The sequence below is a fragment of the Canis lupus genome, chromosome 9 (genome assembly GCF_048164855.1).
Source record: "Canis lupus baileyi chromosome 9, mCanLup2.hap1, whole genome shotgun sequence".
Classification (NCBI taxonomy): Eukaryota; Metazoa; Chordata; class Mammalia; order Carnivora; family Canidae; genus Canis; species Canis lupus.
Genome location: NC_132846.1, coordinates 55,414,233 through 55,434,932, shown reverse-complemented (window position 1 = coordinate 55,434,932; position 20,700 = coordinate 55,414,233). Strand labels below are relative to the sequence as shown.

The following is a 20,700-nucleotide window of genomic DNA, read 5'->3' as shown; positions in this document are numbered from 1 at the left end:
TCAGGTGTCTTTCCAAGATCTAGCATTGTACGCTGAAAGCAATTGATAATCACTAAAGCATTTTATTCATGCAAGTAACAGCATAGAAAAGTAACTCAAGATCTTGTTCTTGAAGAACAAGCTGGGAAAAGACATAATGATGAAGTGAGACCAGAAGCAAGATCTTTGGCTAAGAGACTGGGGCAGTAATCTGGGAAAAACTAAAGGTAGTCTAAATATTTTGTATGCCAAGGGCTTAGCACATAGTGTCTGACACCAAATGAGTGCCTAACTAACTTGTTGAACTAAGTGAACAGTAGGAAAAGGAATTAATATACCATAGTGGGAAATCAACATAATTCCTGGCTACACAGAATAATCTATATATGTTCTTCAATTTTGCATTTTATGAAGTCCTATATACTTAAAAGTTTCAAGACCCCTTTGAGAAGAAAAGAGATAAAATAAGAGAAGTATGATCACTCTATAGATGAATGGATAAAGAAGATGTGATATATATATATGTATATATATATGGAATATATATAAAGGAAATCTTAACCATTTACAATAATGCAAATGGAACTAGAGGGCATTATAACAAATGAATTAAGTCAATCAAAGAAAGACAATTATATGATTTTACTCATATGTGGAACTTAAGAAACAGAACAGAGGGTCAATCATAGGGGAAAGGAAGGAAAAATAAAATAAGATGAAATCAGACAGGAAGACAAAACCTAAGACTCTCAACTATAGGAAATAAACTGAGGGTTGATGGAGGGGCAGTGGGTAGAGGGATGAGATAACTGGATGATAGGCATTAAGGAAAACACTTGATGCAATGAGCACTAGGTGTTATATAAGACTGATAAATCACTAAACTCTACCTCTGAAACTAATAATACACTATACATTAATTGAAATTTTAAAAAAAGAAGTATGATCACAAAGTCTAATCACTTTACATTACTGGTATTTTGAAGTTAGGATTAACACCCACTTTTATGCTAATTGTGATGTCAGGTTTTATATGTGCATATAACCTATGTTTCTTGGTCCATGATTTGACTTTTAGTCTCCCCAAATCCATGAAATAGCAGAAGATACTAACATGCATAAGCCTGTTTATTTATATCAATGCAAACATACATATATATATATATACATTTCTATCTCCATATTTGTACATCACACCTAATTTGAAAAGAAAAAGCTGCAGTATATTAACAAAGTTTTTTAGTAACATAGATCCTCTATCCTTTTCATGGTGTCTATTTCTGGTTCCTTAAACCTTTTCGTTCTTCACTGTTCAGTTTGTTCAAATTGGTGCTTGATGTGGGATTCTCAATGCTCATGACCATGACCACAGCCAAATACATCTACATAGGTCATCCCCTCCCTGTCCAATCTATTACAATTTCAAAGGACTTTCAAAGGGCCTAGTGACTTCTGGAGGCTTCCCAAAGGCGCTGTGTGTCTAATTTCCTCATGACCCCCCATTTCTTGGCATCCGTGTTGGAACAGGTGTGAGCAGACATAGGCAGGTCCATGGAGTCCACGGTTCAGTGCTGGCACGAGATAAGGGTTATTTTTTTTGTAAGAGATGACTCCGACAATGTTTTCCAGGATGCCAACTCCCAATTAGTGTCATCTTTTGCTCCATGTCCTAGGGCAAATGTCCAGTTTATAGTGAGTAGACACAGGCTATTCTGAGAGATGGGCATTAATGCCAGAAAAGAGATGCATTTCAGCTTCTTTCCCATAGTCAAGGAAAACTGGTCTGTCAACCAAAGACACAGTCATTGCTGTCCAGGGCAAGGTCAGCCCCTTGTTCATGAACAAGGATGCTAATTTATTTTCCAACAATGAAGCCAAATGTGCTTCCAGATGTTGAGCTATGAAGCAACTGCAATTGTTGAAAGCACATGGGAAAAAAAAAAAAGAAAATCCCACAGCTAAGACCTATAAATTGTCCTTGGGAAACTATTTGTACTGGGGGAGTGTGTTGATATAGACAGCAAGGCAAAATCATTTGTCAGCCAGACTCAGAATGGTCCTTAAACAGTTACCCTATTATTAACAAGAGACAAAAATTCTTATAGTAAATTTCTGAAGACCATAAATTTCTTTATAGCTATTGTGTAAAAAAGAGCAGGGGGAAGGAAGCAAATTCTTTTCATAAGACTATGTTCACAAGATGCCATAACACTGTTGGTGAGGGCAAGTCAATGCCAAATATGTTAAAAGATAATTAAGTCAATCATTTTTTGTTTTGTTGTTTATTTTATTGAAGAATAGCATAAGCAATTATCAAGGAGTGGTGCTGTGTAGACAGAGAGTCTTTACAATGGCTACCATTTCAAATTGCTGGCAATCTGCAGGGCTTGCCTGACACCTGAGTTTGATAGAAGAACCTTATCCAGGGACAAGCAGAGACACTGTTGCTCTCTCTATTCTCTTACATGGGCCTGGCCCATTCACACAGAAGACCAACATTAGGCAATACCTCCTTGTCTCCTTTTAAGTCCAGACCACTGGCCAGCTTTGATCTACTCTTCTATGTCCTCATATCTGACTCTGAAGACACTTTATTTATTTATTCATTATTAACCCTTGATGAACTCTCTTACATATACGTCTGTACTCACATTATGATCCTACAAGATATAAATCAGAGAGATACTTCAGTGTCCTTTCCTAATCCCTAAATTACCAATAACAGCCAGGCTATTATTCTACTTTACAGTCTCCAGTGAAAAAAAAAAGAAAAGAAAAAGTCAACTCTTGTGCAAAGACTAATTTGAGATATGGAGTCACTTCAAGTATTAAACTATTTGGCAACTTTCCTCCATCTTAAGTCCCACTTAAAATCTCATCTGAAGTCTACTCGCTTTCAGTCAAAAACGAACAAGCAAAATCAAAGCTGACATGAGGACAAGAGTTTTATGAGTGAAGTAGCAGAAGAAGGACAGGTTTTGGAACTAGACAGCCTTGATTCTGAAGTCCAACTTTCCACTGCACACTTGCCTGCTGTAAGAGCTTATGTTAATCACTTGAAGTCTCCCTGCCTCAGTTTCCTCAATTGTAAAAAGAAATATTAAATGAGAAAAGGCACATGTGGATATTAAGCAGAGATTTGGGGATGTAGAGTCATACAGCTCTTTTTCTCTTTTTAATTATTGATAAGGAAGTGGAGTTCCCAATGATATTAGCACTTCTATAGAAGTTCTATTCAAATATAAGTATTTGTCATAATCTGAATGTGGCAGATCACTTTTTACAAAAGTTGCCCCAGCAATATTTACAGTCCCATTTGCTCTTCCAGCATCTTGCCATACCTCTATCAGAGGTGAAATCTATTTCCTATCCCCTTGAACTGGGCAGGCTATTGTGACTTCCTTGGCAAATATAATGTGGTGAATAGGATGCTGCATGACTTCTAAGACCAGCTCATAAAAACAATACAGCTTCCTACTGCCTCTCTCTGGGTACTCATCCTTGGAACTGAGCCATCATGCTGTAAAAGCTTAGGACACATGGAAATGCCATATATAGAGGTTTCAACCAGTAGTCCCAGCTAAGTTTCCAGCCAACAGCAAACACCAACTGTCAAGTTTATGAGTGAACAAGCCTTCAGATGATTCCAGGTTCTGGCCTTTGAGCTGCCTTAGCCAATGCTAAGATGACTTATCCTCTTAGATTTTTGCCCAAAATGTAGATTTGTAAACAAAATGCATGCTGTTGTGGTTTTTTAAGCCACAAAATTTAGGGGTAGTTTGTTACACAATAAATAACTAGAACACTGAAGCTTAATAAATTAAATGCACTGCTATTAAGTTAAAAGTCAAAAGAATTTTTAAATGATGTCACCTGAAATTCTTGGAATATTAACCTGTAACATAGGCTTAACAATTCCCCAGTTCACCTTCATTTTGTGAAGAACTGAGGGCCAGAGATATTTTGTGACTTGCTCGAGATCCAATCCATAACTACTGTTAAGGGTATAACCTAACCTAAGTCCAGTTCAGTACTTCTCTTCTCCATAGTACTATGAGTACCAAACAAGCTTGCTGGTTCAGGGTTCAAATGATCAATTTGGGACAAATATTCTCTAAGTCTGCTAGCCTTCTATACAATGTATCTATGCCCTTCTGTGCTTCTTCTTCTTGTGTAACAGAGAGACTGATCTGAACTTGGTGATTTAGTGTGTAACATTGAAAGGCAGAATGGGATCCAACAGGTTCAACTGTGCTAACAAGAATTAAAAAATGTGTCAAGCTATGATATCAACAGATATGACTTGAAGCAAGGGAGCAAAAGAGCAAATGTGCTAAGTGTGAGGCTGCTGTTTTTCTACAGTCACTTTCCCGAGTATAAATCCCTAGAAATTCCATATCATTGATCAAAAGGTTTGGCAGATTCCTGTATTTGGCAGGCAGAGAGTTTTCCACATGATGGTTTATCTCAATAGAAGCTAATCTATTATGATGTACTCACATACACATATAGCCCATCAATTAGACAACGTTATATCATGTAATTGATTGCAGACTCTTCAGTCATTGAAGTGGCAGCAGAAAAGAGTGTTGACATGAAGATCTGTCTTTCTTCATTGCTGCTAGACATGCAAACTGCTTAAATTGCCTAACAAACTTTCTTTCTTGAGGCTAAAGTGTTCTCCCACTCTCACTCTAAATGAAAATCAAGCCAGGATTAAGTATTAACTATCTGTCAAAATAGCCCAAGCATTCTCTTGGAATGGATTTATGAATGGGACATGTGCACAAGTCTAAGATATACGGGAAACAATAAAAGAGAAAATTGGGATGAAAAGTAAAAAGAAGAAAGGCAAAGAGGAGAAAAGAACAGAAGAAAGGACTACAGAATTAGGTTAACTGCATTTATCACAGCTGTGGTTCAGTACCTTCCTTTTAGTCCAAAAGACACACCTCAATTAGACAATAAAACTACAGATTCTGTTGATTAGATTGTTAACCATTTTCTACTGGAGTTTTAACTCAGAACCCAGAGTAATTCAAAGATCTTTTCTCTCTATTCTCCTCAAATGCTTAATATTAAATCAGGGGTCAGCAAAATACAACCCTCAAGTTATACTTGTTTTTCAAGTAACATTTTATTGGAATACAGCCAAATTCATTTCTTTAGTGGTGTCTATGATTACTTTTGCGCTACAACGGCAGAGTTGCAACAGAAGCCTCACCACCAGAAAGCTGAAAATATTTACTTAAGGAAACTTAAATACTATCAAGTTTGTGGTACTCATTCTAGCTTTGTAAAGCTCTATAGAATTTTTCATTACCCGCGTGATTCTCTTTTTCTACTTGCTGGTGGAGGGATCTGATTTTAAAAGAACAATCTAAAGGACCACTAATTCTACTATTTCAATAACATTGAGAATTTTCTCCATGAAAACTCTCCACCAGGACGGACTTTAGAATCTGCTTATGGAAAACACAGCTAAGTTTTTATCATAACTTTACTTTTGTTCCTTTGGAAATATTTGCAGCATTCTGTAAACATGTTACTGAAAAAAAGGGGTAGGAATACCTTCTGTGAATCTATCTTTAGCCATTAGCCAAAGACACACAACTACTTTTTGAGCAAATTCTGCTTCAGTGAGAAAGTCAGATATCTTTCTCATTTAGCTAAAACACTGATTTTCATGTTCTACAGAGAGATAAATGAGAAAGGTGAAAGTCAAAACAGCATGTCTTTTATGTAGTTTGGTGCTAGATCTTTTGAGCTATAAAGGTCTAGGGAGAAACTTAGACCTATTTCACCTCCAAAAAAAGTAGAAAAGAGCAAAAGAATGGAATCTAAAAATCACAGAAGATAGTAAAGCTGTTAATCATTTTTATTGTTCTTACCTGAGTTCTTTTAAAGAGTCACATTAAATGGTTATCTAAGCAAAGTGAATTATTGTTGATGTTTAAAATAAAATGAAATGTAGATACTGACTACTGCTATGCGACATCTGATACTGCCCAGAGGGTGATAAAATGCATCTGAAGAAGGACCCAGGAGAAGTAGCAATAATGTTGGTATCTGACACTCAAATAGACACACACACACACACACACACACACACACACACACACCAATGGCTTGAAAATGACAATGAAGCCAGAAAATGAAAATAGCAAGTTAAAACATGAAGGATAGGGAATGAGGAAGCTTAGAGAGGCTGAGCTTTTTGTTTGCTTTTTCTGAATTTATAGTGTGGTTTTATATATTGCTCCGAAAGAAAAACAAATTGAAAAAACTTTTGAAAATGTCTCCATACATACCTCAGTGTTCTGATGCCTTTCCAATGCACACAAGCTGGGTGCTAATGGCTCATTATAGCATGCAAGGCACATGTATGCTCTCACAATCCACAGGCAGTTACTCTGCACTTGTCTGTAGATGGTGAACTTCCAACACATTAAATCGCCAGTTTTGTCAACCCTGGCTGGTTACATTCCCAGATGTTGACTGTGAGGATTGATTGTCTTCCAGATGTGTTAGGTTTTCACACATCTCTCTCAACTCCAAGAGAGTATGTGAATGCTTGCTTGCATCAGTGACCACTGATGGATCTCTCCCAGATGTCTCCTTGGCAGAAGTACCCCGTTTTCTGAGAAATCAAGTTAAGCAGTGGCTTCTATAAACATTAAAACATATTCATCACCATCCTCCCCAATGTCACCAGTTGGTTTTAGAAAAATGAAAAACAGATGCAAATTAGCATACCTGATATAGATGATGATTTGGTGATGTTATAAACTAAAAAATAAATAGGCCTTAAACTTAAATCCAAATGAAGTAATATCAATGACAGAGATAGCTATAGGGAATGGAATACAATGTTTCCCAGAACTATGGAACTACTGTACTTTGGACCTAGAGGTTTCATGAAATGTTGATTGTTTTTTGTTTAAAAATCACTTTTTGATTTCTAATTGCTTTTGTGTTTGTTTGTTTAATTTTAGGAGAATGTACCAAGTACCTTCATAGATGAGGATTACAAAGTCCCAAACCAGACAAAAAGTTTGGACAAGTTTCATTTAAGCATCCAAGTTTAACTATTAGAACTCTGGGCTTTTGCAAATCCTCCATTTTTGATAAATCTGGCAAGGTGCCCACTGAGACAACATTAACAATCAAAGGATAAACCAAAACTTGGAATAATCCCAAAGTAAGATTTCAAGAGGTTTGTTTTTTTTTCCAAAGCAGGAAGGCATTTGTCTTTTTTTTCTCTGCAATGAATGATAAAAATGAAGACACCAAAATGTTATTTGGTAATTACTATTACAGATCATTAATATGGAACCAAGCAATTATACTACAACCAGTTTGTCAATGAACAATTCTAAGCTTTTCTAACATTCTGGATATCTAGATAACTCTTCATTTTTCCCATTTTTATTAGGACATTAAGCATCAAATACACAGTACCTCACTGTGAACTAACTTCAGGTAACCATCAAAAAAGAGCTCCCAAACCCAAGTGTTTGATCCAAAGAATTTTTCTCACTTGATATTTATTAATACATAGTTAAAACAGAGTTTTATTAACAAAGAGTTATCAACACCAAGTTTTTAACTCAGAGTCTGAATTTATTAACACAGAAGTAATACAGAGCTTTCAGAATAATTTATGATGGTATCTCACATAGAAATGTCATAACCTGACTGAATAAAACATCAAAAACCAAAGTTTTAAAGAAAGATGTCCATGAACAGACCTAACCACACCACCACATTACAGGGGTTTGGGGGGGAAGAAAGCAGAAATCAAAACACACAGCCATAAGTCCATATATTCTTGGCCAAAACTTTTGCCCACCAGTCTACATGCTCTTCTAAAATCATTTGACTGGCTTCTTTTTCAAACAATTTAATTCTGAAAGAGAGTGAAAGAAAAATGTGCCCATAGATAAAACTATAGAATTGTGGAACTAGATTTTCCTCTAGATTCACGGTTTCCATAAAGATGGAAACAACCACTGGGAATGAACCAGTGGAGAGAGAGCAAGGGTTCCTTGCAGTCACCTCTACTTTTGTCTGTTTTATACATGAACATTCCATATTAGATTTCACATAAGAAAGATGTGATGTTGCCTGTAACTAAAACCATTTTGAACGTGGGTCTAAAATTATGGTCCATGGACCAAGAGCACAGCATTACCTGGGAACTTCTTAGAAATGCAAATTCTCAGTCCCCATCTCAAATCAACAGAATCAGAAACTCGGGAGGAAGGGCCCAGCAATCTGCATTTTAACAAGCCCTCCAGACAATTTGATGCAAGCTAAAGTTTGCTTCTTCAGCCACACTCCACATACACTTACTCTACATACTTACACGGATGCTAATTTGGGTATATATTTTAGTCTATTGGAGCTACTATAAAATACCATAGACTGGGAGACTTGTACAACAAACATTTATCTCACAGTTCTATTGGCTAGGAAGTCTACGATCAAGGCACTGACAGATGTGGTGTCTGGTGAGAGATCAGTTCCACAAAATGGTTTGTAGACAGCCATTTTCTTGTATCCTCACATAGCAGAAAGAGAATTCTCTGGGGTCCCTTATATAAGTGTGCTGATTTCCATTCATGAGGTCTCCACCCTCATGACCTAATCACTTCTCAAAGTCCCCATCTCCACATATCATTATTTGGGGATTAGGTATCAATATATGAATTTGAGGGGGACACAAATATACAGTCCATACTGATGCATAAATACCCTTCTGGATTTATATCAATCAAAGCAAGTATAACATCTTTTTTAGTGCTATGATGGTTTTTATGTATCGACCTCTCCTACAACCATTTAAACTCATGAAGAACAATGATAATAGAGTACCCTCCTTTTTTTTTTTTTTTCCATATTTGGCCTTTAGTGTAGTGGCTGGCACAAAATAGGTGCTCAATAGCTATTTGTTAAATAAATGATGGATACACTGATATTTATGTATTTGATTTACTTATTTACATTATACATTCTTTGAATAAACAATTTGAGGTCTTATACAGGCACACTTGCACAAATACAATATGAGCAAAATTAAACCAAGTAACCAAGACCAAAACAGCGAAGATCAGAGGGTTCGATCAGTCATCCTAGGATCCATGTTTCTACCTCTATTAATATTTGTAGCACCCAACAGTCTCTGCTCATGACTGTTTAGTCCTTCCAAAAAATTCTCTGCCTCTCAGCCTTCTTGTAACACCAGGCTATGCTTCAGGCTACTGTACTACATAACACATGGGGATAGCTGTTTCATTAACAGTGGTAATTCTGAGAAGAAAGGACTGGGCCCTGTATTCTAAAAATGGGTAGAAGAGGGGATCCCTGGGTGGCTCAGCGGTTTAGCACCTCCCTTTGGCCCAGGACGCGATCCTGGAGTCCAGGTATCTAGTCCCATGTCAGGCTCCCCGCATGGAGCCTGCTTCTCCCTCCTCCTGTGTCTCTGCCTCTCTCTCTCTCTCTATGTCTATCACGAATAAATAAATAAATCTTAAAAAAAAAAAGTTTTAAATTAAAAAAATAAAAATGGGTAGAAGACAGTCAGCAATACTAAGGAACCCCCCTGAGTGTTTTTCATACTCTTTTCTCCATAACCCACAATAAAACAATACATTTTCTCTCTTGCTGGAGTACACACATACATGGATATATACACCTATGTTTCCTGAAGCCACTCATTCTTATTCCATAGGTTACCCTGTGGTATTTTCTCTTGTATTTTATTTTCTTCTATTTCACTAAAATTAAAATGTTTGGGAAGTAATAAGTAAATTTCATGATTCACTATTGGGTTGCAAACTATAGTTTAAAAAGTACTATACTATTTTTTATAATGTACTGGATGATTTTTAATGTAATGAAGTGATTTCTTGGTTTTGTTTTCATCTGTTTTTAAGTAAGTCATGGTTTTTCAAATTATATCTTCTCATACTTAATCTCTTCTTTATCTTCAAATGTAGAGAACACTAACAGGTCCCCCAGTATGGCTAACTCTAAAGGTGAATTTTTCCAGAACTCCCAGGGATAGCTTAGTAAATATGTAACCCTGAGTATCATCCTGAATACTCCTTTCCTGAGTTGTAAAGCAAATGTCCTAATACCCCTCTTGTAGAACTGTGATTAAGATAAAAAAAAAAAAAAAAAAAAAAAACACAAAAAGCATCAGGCCATAGGTATTTAATCAATGATAACTGTTCTTATCATCCCAGACCCCTGATAAGACCATCAGTTAACTACATGTAAGGCATTCTCAGATTTCCATGTCAAGAGGCACATCAAAATTCTATGCTTTGGATCAAACTGTGCGGAAACAAAAGTTCTTACCCAAACTGTGATTCCATCCCTCAGGAACAATCTTTACAACTCCAAAACAAGTCACACCTGTCGGGAGCTGGCAAGGTTTCTTTTGTGATGAATAGGACTTGGATCTCTTAGGCCTTTCCCACTAGCACCTTGCATCATCAATAAAAGAACCATGCCCTCTCTTCTGAGAGAGTCTTTGGAGTTTAAAGAGCTGTGAGCCACCTAATCATTTGCTACAGTTACTGGTGCAGATTCCATGTCCTTATTGGGCTCATCAAACCTGATGCCTAAAGACTACTGTTACATTTCATTTTCAGAAAGATAGCTCTGAAAAAAACATGAATAAAAATTTGGATAATATATCTGCTTATGTGATCCCAATATGTTGGATATTTAATACCTGAGTAGAATTTAAAATGTCTTTGATTAAAGCAGTTGAAAACAAACAGGAAGCAAATTGTAATACAGGCGGGTCCTTAACTTAAAAACTTAGGTCCTACATTATCAAATAGATGCCTACCAACACTCTAGTCCTAGATACTAACTACCCCATTCCTCCTATTTTCCCAGAGCTTTGGAACCCTTTTGAGAATACCTAAATGGAGAAAATGTGTGTTCAGAAATTGAAGGAGTAGAAAAGGCTGTCAAGCAAGAATAGTTTAGAGCAACCGAATACTGGGGTCATTTTTCCTTAGGCAAAAAAAAAAAAAAAAAAAATACAGCTGATAACTGAGCAAATGTATTGCCCAAATATATTTTCCAGTGTATCTCCAGATTACATTCATCCCCTTTGTCACTCTGAAATTTCACCATTCAGAGGTTTTATTGGTTTAATGAGCAACATTTATTTGAAAAAGAAAAATAGAAGGTTTTTAGCTATCAGTTACACATCAGGACAAATAAATTAAATGAGATGATTTTCCTCATAATGCCAGGCTGAAATCAGAAGTTGAATTTAGGAAATTATAGAGCATGGTGCTTTCAAAGAGCTTCTAGAATTAAAATTCCCACAACACTGAAAGCGTGAAAGGGACTCTTCCTTCCCTAGATCCCGAAAGTGAGACTCAGGGTACACTGCTGGGATGTGTCAGTCAGAACAAGTTGATTTCCTAGAGTAAGAGAGAATCAGCCAGTGGAAACTGGTTTTCATGAAAACCAAGAACCTCCAAAAAAAAAAAAAAAAAAAAAAAACTGAGCTAAGTTCTCAGTACAGCACAGGTTTTTAGAGACCTTTCTTCTCTGTCTGTGTGTCTTGCCAGCCTCCTACTCAGAATGATAGCAGAAATAATAGCCAACATTAATTGAGCATATTCTATGTGAAGACTCTCCCATAGTATATTTATACATGGTATCTCATTAAATCTTCATCACAGCCCAATGAATAGGCCTCTTTATAATCTCTGGTGTACAAAAAAGGAAATGGAGGCTTTGAAAGGTTAAAACTTGTCCATTGTTACACTGGAGTTTTAAATTAGAACTTCTTGAGCTATACTGTTTCCATTCTGCATTCCCTGTGGAAGGATCTGGGACTGATAATGTAGTGGAAAGATCTAGGAGACAAGAGAAAAGCAGAAGGGTCAACTCTCAGGAGAACACTTAGGTACCATTGTAGGTTGAATGATGGCCTCCTAACAATGTCCATGTCATGTCCTAATCCTCAGAAACTGTGAATATATTACCTTATATGACAAAAGGAACTCTGCAGGTGTGATTAAATTGAGAATCTTGTGATGAGGAACTTATCCTGTATTATCAGGTTGGGCTCAGTGAAATCACAAGAGTCCTTTTCAGAGGAAGGTGGGAGGGTCAAAGACAGAAAGAAAGATGGAAGATGTCACATTGCTTTGAAGACAGAGGAAAGGAGCTGTGAGTCAGGGAATGCAGGCAGCTTCCTTCAAGTAGGAAATACAAGGGACAGATTTCCCCCTGAGAGCTTTTAAAAGGAACTCAGCCTTGCTGACACCTTGATTTGGTTTCTTCTGACCTCCAAAATTATATAATGAATACGTGGTGTTTAAAGCCACAAAATTTGTGATAATTTGTTACAAGAGCAAGAGGCAGTTACTACAGATGCCTTTACAAAGAAAATGCATGATCTTTTTCTATTCATGCAAATAACACTCAGGTTTGTTTGCCTTCCAGCCCCTGGAAGGAAGCAACTCAAAGCTGCCTACTTCCAACACTAGATGGGAGGCACCAAGCCTGCCTCATGTGGCAATTGTACCTTTGCATTCCCAACACAAACAGCACAAGCTTGGCACCTGGAAATCTTCTGCAAATTGCTGAGGCCTTTGGCTCCTTGGTGTTCCCAGCTTCCACAGCAGTTACTTATTCATATGCATTGTAGTAGCAAGGCCTTGTAACTTTTCTGATTTCGTGTCCCCCTCTTCCAGTGACCCAGGTTCCTCAAGAGAAGATATCATCACCTCTTTTTCTCATTTCTGCCTCTCCAGCACAGCACCACCCCAGGTAGTTGTATCCAAGTACAGAAAGACGGGGAGCATGTGTGGGGGTGTGGGAAAAGAGGAGCATGGAAAGATGCCCAAAGCCAATCCATATTTCATGGTGAATTCTTTTTTTTTTTCACGGTGAATTCTTAAAGCCAAGTATGTGCTTCACCCTCACATAATCTACACTGAGAAACAAAGCTATCTCCACCCCAAGGTGGAAAGTTTTTGTTCCTTCCCCACACCATCCTCTATCTCACTGTGACCCATTCTGTATATAGATTAAAAAAAAAAAAATCTAAGTCTTTAGAGCCCTGAATTATGATATTTGTTGTGTAAAAAAAAACAATCAAGATTTGTGGTATCTTTTGTTTAAGCTTTGAAACTGATTTCCGTCCACAGGATCTGAAATGAATTTGACACTTGGATATCAGCCATTCGAGGTAAATGTCCTTTTGTCTGGAAAATCTCAGACCATTTCTGCCCAAAGAGAACCTCTGTTTCAGAAGTTCTCTAATAGTTACTATGCTCACTGATTTGGTACCAATTTTATATATCTTGCAATATATAAAATCCCCCCAATTTTATATTTGGGGGCATCTTTTCTTAGTGTATTTTCTTAATGCCCTATGTCTCTTTAACCAGAAACAAAGCCAACTGACCTCTCTGGAGGCACTTCTGCATGTCAGGCACTGTGCTAGATTGTGAGGGTGCAGTAATTTGAAAAAGTCACAGTTCTGTCTCACATGGGGTTGGTAGAAAACAAGAATCAAGTTTTTTGTCCCTTCAAACTCTTCTCATCCCCCTACAGAGCCTAGCACAGAGTACGAGCATGATCTATTTGTGTCTGTAGACTGGCTTCTTGGCCAAAATAGATAATAGGATATCTAATCATAGACATAGTATGCCTCACATGGTTAACCAGAACCACAGGGATTACAGGTCGTCAAGCCCTAATCTTTGATAAAGACACTGAAGCACAGATAAATAAAGTTATATAACAAAGTATACAACTAGGGACAGGATGAAGGTTGTATTCCTGTCTTCTGGCTTCTAATTCAGTGTGCTTTCTAATTGGACCCAGAGGTGACTGTTATACTAAATTCTGGGGACAGCTCAGTTTGACTCAGCCTGAACTTGCTACAAACGTTCGAGCTCACTAAGCTGTGCCCATGTCTGATGGCACTCCCAAGTCCTTACCCATGCCATTCACGTCACTGTCATCCTCTCAGCAGTATGAAGCTGCAGCTGGTACTAATGACCTTCAGGGTCACTGGGAAGCAATTTATTTCATTTTTTTAAAATAAAGGAAATGTTAATATCACAAGATCTATGTCTAAAATGCCCCTGAGCAAGTTTCCTCTCTGACTTTCTTCTCTCTTATTTTCAACTTCCTTCCCCCCCTCCCCACCCCTTTCTCCATGTCAAGTTGTCAGGATGACTTTGATCTTGAAGACAGGTCTCTTCTCTTTCCCTGACTCTGACAGAGCTCCCACCTGCCACCCTGAGACAATTCCACAGAAACCCATTAATTCTTTCAAGTCTAAGATCAATCCCTGTGCTCTGTCCACAGGGGCAGGGAGTGTCCCCAGCACAAAAGACAGATGTAACTCGAAAGAAAAGTGTAAGTGCACTTGCATATCAATTGGGCTTAAAAACCTAAACCAGTTTGTCTTCTTGGACCCAGAGATCACTGTCTCCAGCTCTATTTTAAGAAAACCTTTAGAAACCAACTTTCCTATCAAGCCAAAAACATAGCAAATAGAGCTTATTGTGTTATTCAGAACAGTAGCTGCACATCTGAGCTGTGGCCTTATCACTTCCCATTGATAGGAATTACATTTCAGATTAGGAGGAGATGGTTTCAGGTTAGGGAAACCCTAAGGAAGCCCTTCGATTACAGGAAAATGGGGCATTTTCATAAACGTTATAGTTAATTCTGGGTAATAAAAACGTGAAGTTTAATCAATGGCAAACAAACATTTTGGCAGGAAACTGAAAATGGTTTACTGGTGAGGACTAAACAAAAGGGTATTATCTGTTAACAGTCCACCCATGCCAAGTTTTCTTTACACCTTGGTTCTTACCTCCCCTGCACTCTCCTCACCTTCCCCCTCCCCCACTCTGTTCCAGAGGACATATGAGGACAGGAGAGAAAAGCAGAGAAATGCAGACTGAGAATCAGAACTGCATGACTGCCTCACAAATAATAAACCTCTATTTGTAAATTACCTACTTTTTGAGAAATTTCAGTTCATTTAAAATGTTTAATACATGTGAAGAGCTCTGAGTTCCATAAAGGAAAAGCAACCAAGACAAAATATCTTTGAAAACAAACAAGAGAAGGGAAACATCCATCACATACTTGCCATTCCATCTTCCAAGAAGTTGCAATCTTAGGTCCTGTGAGGGGAACTATAATTTTTATTTGAAAACCTCTCAGGATGGTTCTTTTGTATTTTCCCTTTCTTCCTTCGCACATCACAGCAGCAATTTTCTTTTATCATCAGCTATTTATAGTTTTCTTTTCTAAAAACCTTGGCCAGAAGGAAACTGGGCAGAAAGCATTTCTTCCAAAAGCCACCTTATTTTGTAGCACTGTTAAAAACTATTAAGTACCATCCTAAGAGGCAAAATAAGAAAGAAGAAAGAGAAAGAAAGAAAGAAAGAAGAAAGAAAGAAAGAAAGAAAGAAAGAAAGAAAGAAAGAAAGAAAGAAAGAAAACGATAACCCCCCCAAAACTTTTTCAACTCTTTTTTCCCCATGTGGTCTGTTCTACCTTAAGAAGGGAGAGCCAAACAAATATTCTCCTCCTGCCCCCAGAGTGGTTGCAGATACGGGAAGAAGCACCACTCGAATACTATCTTTCCTATTCAGAAATGAACATGCCCTGGTAAAGGAAAACACTTGGTATAATGATGTTGGCATAAATCTCATTCTTATTTCCCATATCTCAGACATTTCACTGGAGTTTCAAAATACTCTGGAGAGATTGGGACGTGTGTGTTCAAGATTTAGAGACCTGTCCACTAACAATAACCTCCTGGCATCTAGTCATTTCTTTTGGACCCATAGTAGAAGAGTTAAAAGACTATTTGTAGTCAGATATATATGATTCCACATTTGCCTCTTGTTAATTTGGTGACCTTGGCAGAAAATACTTTTCCTCTCTCAGGCTCAGGTGCCCCATTCATAAAATAAGGGTAATTTAGACCTTAAGCTTAGGAATAAGACATAAGGCTCACCAGAGAGAAGAGACTTTGCAGATTGTGACCACGCGATGTACAAACAGTGCTTATTCCTGTTGGATTGCCTTGTCCTGGGCTTGCACAGGTTACTATTAGTTGGGACCATATGCCTGTGTTTTGGACAAGATATGGACAGATATGGTCACTTAAGTCACTTCCAGAACTAGCTATGAAAGTTCTGGACAAGCTATATGGACAAGATATGGTCACTTAAGTCACTTCCAGAACTAGCTATAAAAGTTCTCTCTTCCTCCAGATGTCTTCATGATAAGCCTCAAAGTCAGGTACAAGTCTGAGCTCCTGTCAGCTTGGGTACCTATGAGGAGCAAAGCCCCTCAAAACTTACATTGGATACAGAGCATAGGAGAAATCAACCATTTTGTGTTAAGATCCTGAGATTCTGAGATTAATCTGTTACTGCAGCATGATTAAGCCTATCCTAATGCTCCCTAGGTCAGTTCAAGTCCTCCAAGAAGCAGATGCCAAGACAAAATTAGAAGGACAAGAGACTTATTGAAGGAAACCCCTCTCTAGATAAAGAGGAGAGTGAGCAGAGTAAGCAGAGCAAGCCTTCAGATCATGATGCAGATCAGGTCTGATGCCCGGAAGGAAGGAATTAGGGTGGCAGGAGTTGCTCATGGTGGTAAAACTATGAAGATCTAGGTCAGGGGATGAGGAGCTACAAAGCAAAGAGTGCCCACCATCCAGATAAATCCTGTATTAGGGCAAAATATCCCACCTCTAGCTCCCCCGCTGTCCTCAGGCACTAGCTAGGAGCAACCCAGAAATGGGGTGGCCTCAGCATAGACAGCACAGTGGATTCCAAAGGTATAGCAGTTGGAGGTTGTCAGCTAACATATGTCCTGTCTCAGGATGCTTTTTGAAGGGCATCTGAGTAGCACGCCTCCAAAGCTGCCACAATCCCTCAATAAGTAATAGCTATTTTTTACCAACCCATAACTCTACCTCTGAATCTCCCTTTTATGGCATTAATCCAAGCAAGCTTCTTGAGGGCATCATCAATGGCTTCCTCATTACTATATGTCAGTATTTGGTTTGTATATAGTAAGAACTTAATAAATGCCAAATGATGGACTGAGTGACAGAGTGTAAATCCTTGGAGGAGTAGAGGTAACTCCTAGGAGGTTAATGATGAGGAAAACTAATCCTAAGCATAGTGGGATACTTCATTTGGGGAGGTTACACACCCACCCACTCTCCACACCTAATGTTGGGATTTCAGAGCTGAGCCCAGTGACAGAAGTTTGTATGCTCCAAAGTAGCTAAAGTTATGGAGAATGAGCACTGCAATGACAGTCCCCATCTCCTCACTCTGAGATGCTCTATGCACCTTTCTTGGGGCTTTAGATTTGCTGCATTTATCCTCTCTTTAAGAAAGAAAGGATAAAGTGGGAGAGACAAGAAGAGGGAAGATGAGGAGGCACATAAGATGGCAGAGCATAGACTAGGAGAGTAAGGAAGCCTATGGGATGTTCCAAAGGTTTAGCATCCTGATCCTAAGTGAGGAAATATTTGGGTTGTGTGTAGGTACCCTGTAAAATGTGGCTTTATGGGTGAGACTTCGGTCCAAACCTCCAACCCTGAATGTGTGATTCCAGAAAATTCACTTAGCCTCTCTAGTACTAAGAAGCATGTTGTATGAAGGTCAGGATCATGTTTGTCTTGTTTATTCTCTGTTCACAGTGACCAGCATTGCTCTGAGAACATGACTAATACTCAAGTTATCTCACAGTTCTCAGAGCTGGGGTTGAGCTGTCTAGATTTGAACCCTGGCTCTAACACTGACTAAATGTGTGAGGCCACATGAAACTCTTCTGCCTCGCTTCCTCACCTATAAAGTAGTTACATGAATGGTAACTACCTCATACAGCTGTTATGAAGATTGAAATTAAATCATCCAGATAAGCATTCAGAACAGTGCCTGGCAGTTTGCATGCACCCAATAAGTGTTAGCTATTATTACATTTATTGTTATTTGTTTCAGAGCTTCCATTGTCTCATCTGTAGAAGACTAAACATCCTGAACATTTGTGCTAAGGAGTCCATGAGATAGTGTAAGTACAAAGTCTGTCTTTGTTTGGCACAAAGTTGGTCTCAAAAAGGATCATTATTCCCAGCCCCATACTTAAACCCTGGCATCACTCTGAATTGAATTCTTCCTCTCAAAGGCCTTGTTCAAAGTTGCCATAGCCCTTCCTAGGATCTGGAATGCATTTCTGGGTGTCTCCAGAACACAGTCCTAAGCCCTGAGCCTGGATGCTCTAGAGCACAGGACTGAGTCCCATCCCCTTCCGTCTATGTACCAACCACCCTGAGCTCCATCCAGCCATCAGAACTTCCCTCCTTCTGGCCTCACAATAGGGACTATGGGCTGTCACTGCTGCATTTCCTCAAAAGAAGAAAAGCCTCAGTGTACACATCTTCTTCCCTGGCTTGGGTTCCTTAACTGCTCTCTTCAGATTCTACTCTTTACAGATGCCTCCATCAAACTGCTTTCTGCAATGCATTCTCCACTGAGTCTCTGCTTGTGCCTAAAGCATTGGTGATGCAGCTTCTATGAAGAACATGATGCAAACTAATGTTGCATTCTACTCTATTCTATATCTCTAACCTCAGGACATTCTTCTAGAAGTTTAGAAGTCCCAAAGTCAATGGAGATCACAGCAACCAAAAACAGAATCATCTGTTTTCCACTGCAGAGAATGCAAACTCTGGCAATGCCATGCTTCCATTATAAATGAGTTTATGTTTAACGCTTCAGTGAATGCTAGAAAGAAAGAGCAAGGATTAGGCAGGAGCCACATGGCTCAGATCCTCAGCACCAAGGATTGTAGAGCAGGGACCACCAACCCTCCCTCTCAGGAAGGAAAGCCCTTCCTCTCTCCTTATGGGGACTATATTATACAATGAAAATACCAGGACACATACAGGCAGGTAAAAATTTTATCCCACAGAACAGCAGGCCAAATATTCAGAGTTTGAGTTTGATATTGATTAATGAGCCATGCAAAAGCATCCCTATCTCAGAACCTGCCCAGTAAGGAAGGGCATAATGAGTAGGCAATGGGTCTAAAAGACATATAATAGCTACTTCTTCTCACTTTTCTTTCTTTTATTGATTAGGTCCTTGGTGAGTTATCCCAGACATCTGTCTCTGAAGAGGAAGTTGGAGGATGAAGGGTAGAGATTTCTCTTTTCTAAGTTTAATGATGAGATGAACAATTAAAGAAAAAAAAAAAAAAAAAGGTAATACTGAAAATGACCAGGAAAGCAAGACTTGTAAATGGGTATTGCCTATATATACATATATGGTATGGGAACCAGGGGAGTGTAATTGGCTTCCCCAAAAAGACACCTTCTAAGGAGACCAGTCATTTCCCTGTATTAAATCCAACGGACATTATTTCCCTCCTTTTGAGCATACTCCCCACAGCTCAACAAGATTGCATTGTAAAAAAAAGTACTCTTTTATCTCTCCTCTGACAAAATGATTTTGTCCTTTTACGCAACTTTAAACACCATATGCCAATGAAAACCAAAAGTTTACAGCCCTAGCCCAGACTATAAACTCATACTTACTCTTGCCTCTACCTGGCTATCCTAAAGGTACACCATTCTCAGTGTGTCTGCTCTATACTAAACTAATGTTCATGTTGCTGCCTACCACCCACTTCGTTCTCCTTCTGCCCTCCATCCAACTGCATAAGTCACAAAACTTCCCTTGTCGCCATATAAATATGTACATATATTTATGTGTGTAATATTGCAATTTATAATAAGAAATATATATTTGGTCTTCATCCCCTTTCTTGCATAGAGCTCCTAAAACCCTTGGAATTTCCTAAGTGCTCAGAGTGATCAAAGTCCCTTTTTTTTTTTTAATTTATTTTTTATTGGTGTTCAATTTACTAACATACAGAATAACCCCAAAGTCCCTTTTGTTATGTTAATAAGGTGACTTTCTGAAAGCATGTAAGGATAGGATCTGGCATCTTGGAGGAACCAAGCATGTGATCAGAAGGTTGGGAATCCTCTGGGGAAAGTAGAGGAGCTGGGGATTGAGTTCAATCCCCAATGGTCAGCGATTTAATCAATCGTGCCTAGGTAATGAACTTTCCATAAAAACCCAAAAGAGTGGGATTTGAAGAGCTTCTGTGTTGCTGAACATGTGGACAGGGGATGGAAGCTCTGTGCTCTTTCCCCGAATCTTGCCCTATGCATCTCTTCCATCTGGCTGTTTCCGAGTGATATCCTTTTATAACAAACCAATAATCTAGTAAGTAAAATGTTTCTCTAAAGTCTGTGAGCTGCTCTAAGTAAAGAGCACAAACCTTAGGAGGGGGTTGTGGGAACTTCTAATCTGTAGCTGATTGGTCAGAAGCACAGGCAGTAACAACCTGGACTTGCGAGGGGCATCTGGAGTAGAGAGTAGTCCTGTGGGACTCAGCCCTTAACCTGTGGGATCTAATGCTATCTCCAGGCAGATGATGTCAGAATTGAGTTGAATTAAAAGACACCCATGGGATACCCGGGTGGCTCAACGGTTGAATGTCTGCCTATGACTCAGAGTCCGGGATTGAGTCTCACATCGGGCTCCTGCAGAGATCCTGCTTCTCCCTCTGCCTATGTCTCTGCCTCTCTCTCTCTCTCTCTCTCTCTCT

General features: G+C 38.7%; 1 long non-coding RNA gene across 1 annotated transcript; it reads left to right on the top strand.

Moving 5' to 3' along the window:
- Positions 1–12,715: 12,715 nt before the first annotated feature.
- LOC140639459 (uncharacterized) lies at positions 12,716–19,254 on the top strand. The gene is made up of 4 exons (XR_012036171.1): positions 12,716–12,792; positions 13,173–13,213; positions 18,024–18,093; positions 19,163–19,254. It is a non-coding gene; the product is annotated as an uncharacterized lncRNA (long non-coding RNA).
- Positions 19,255–20,700: the final 1,446 nt, after the last annotated feature.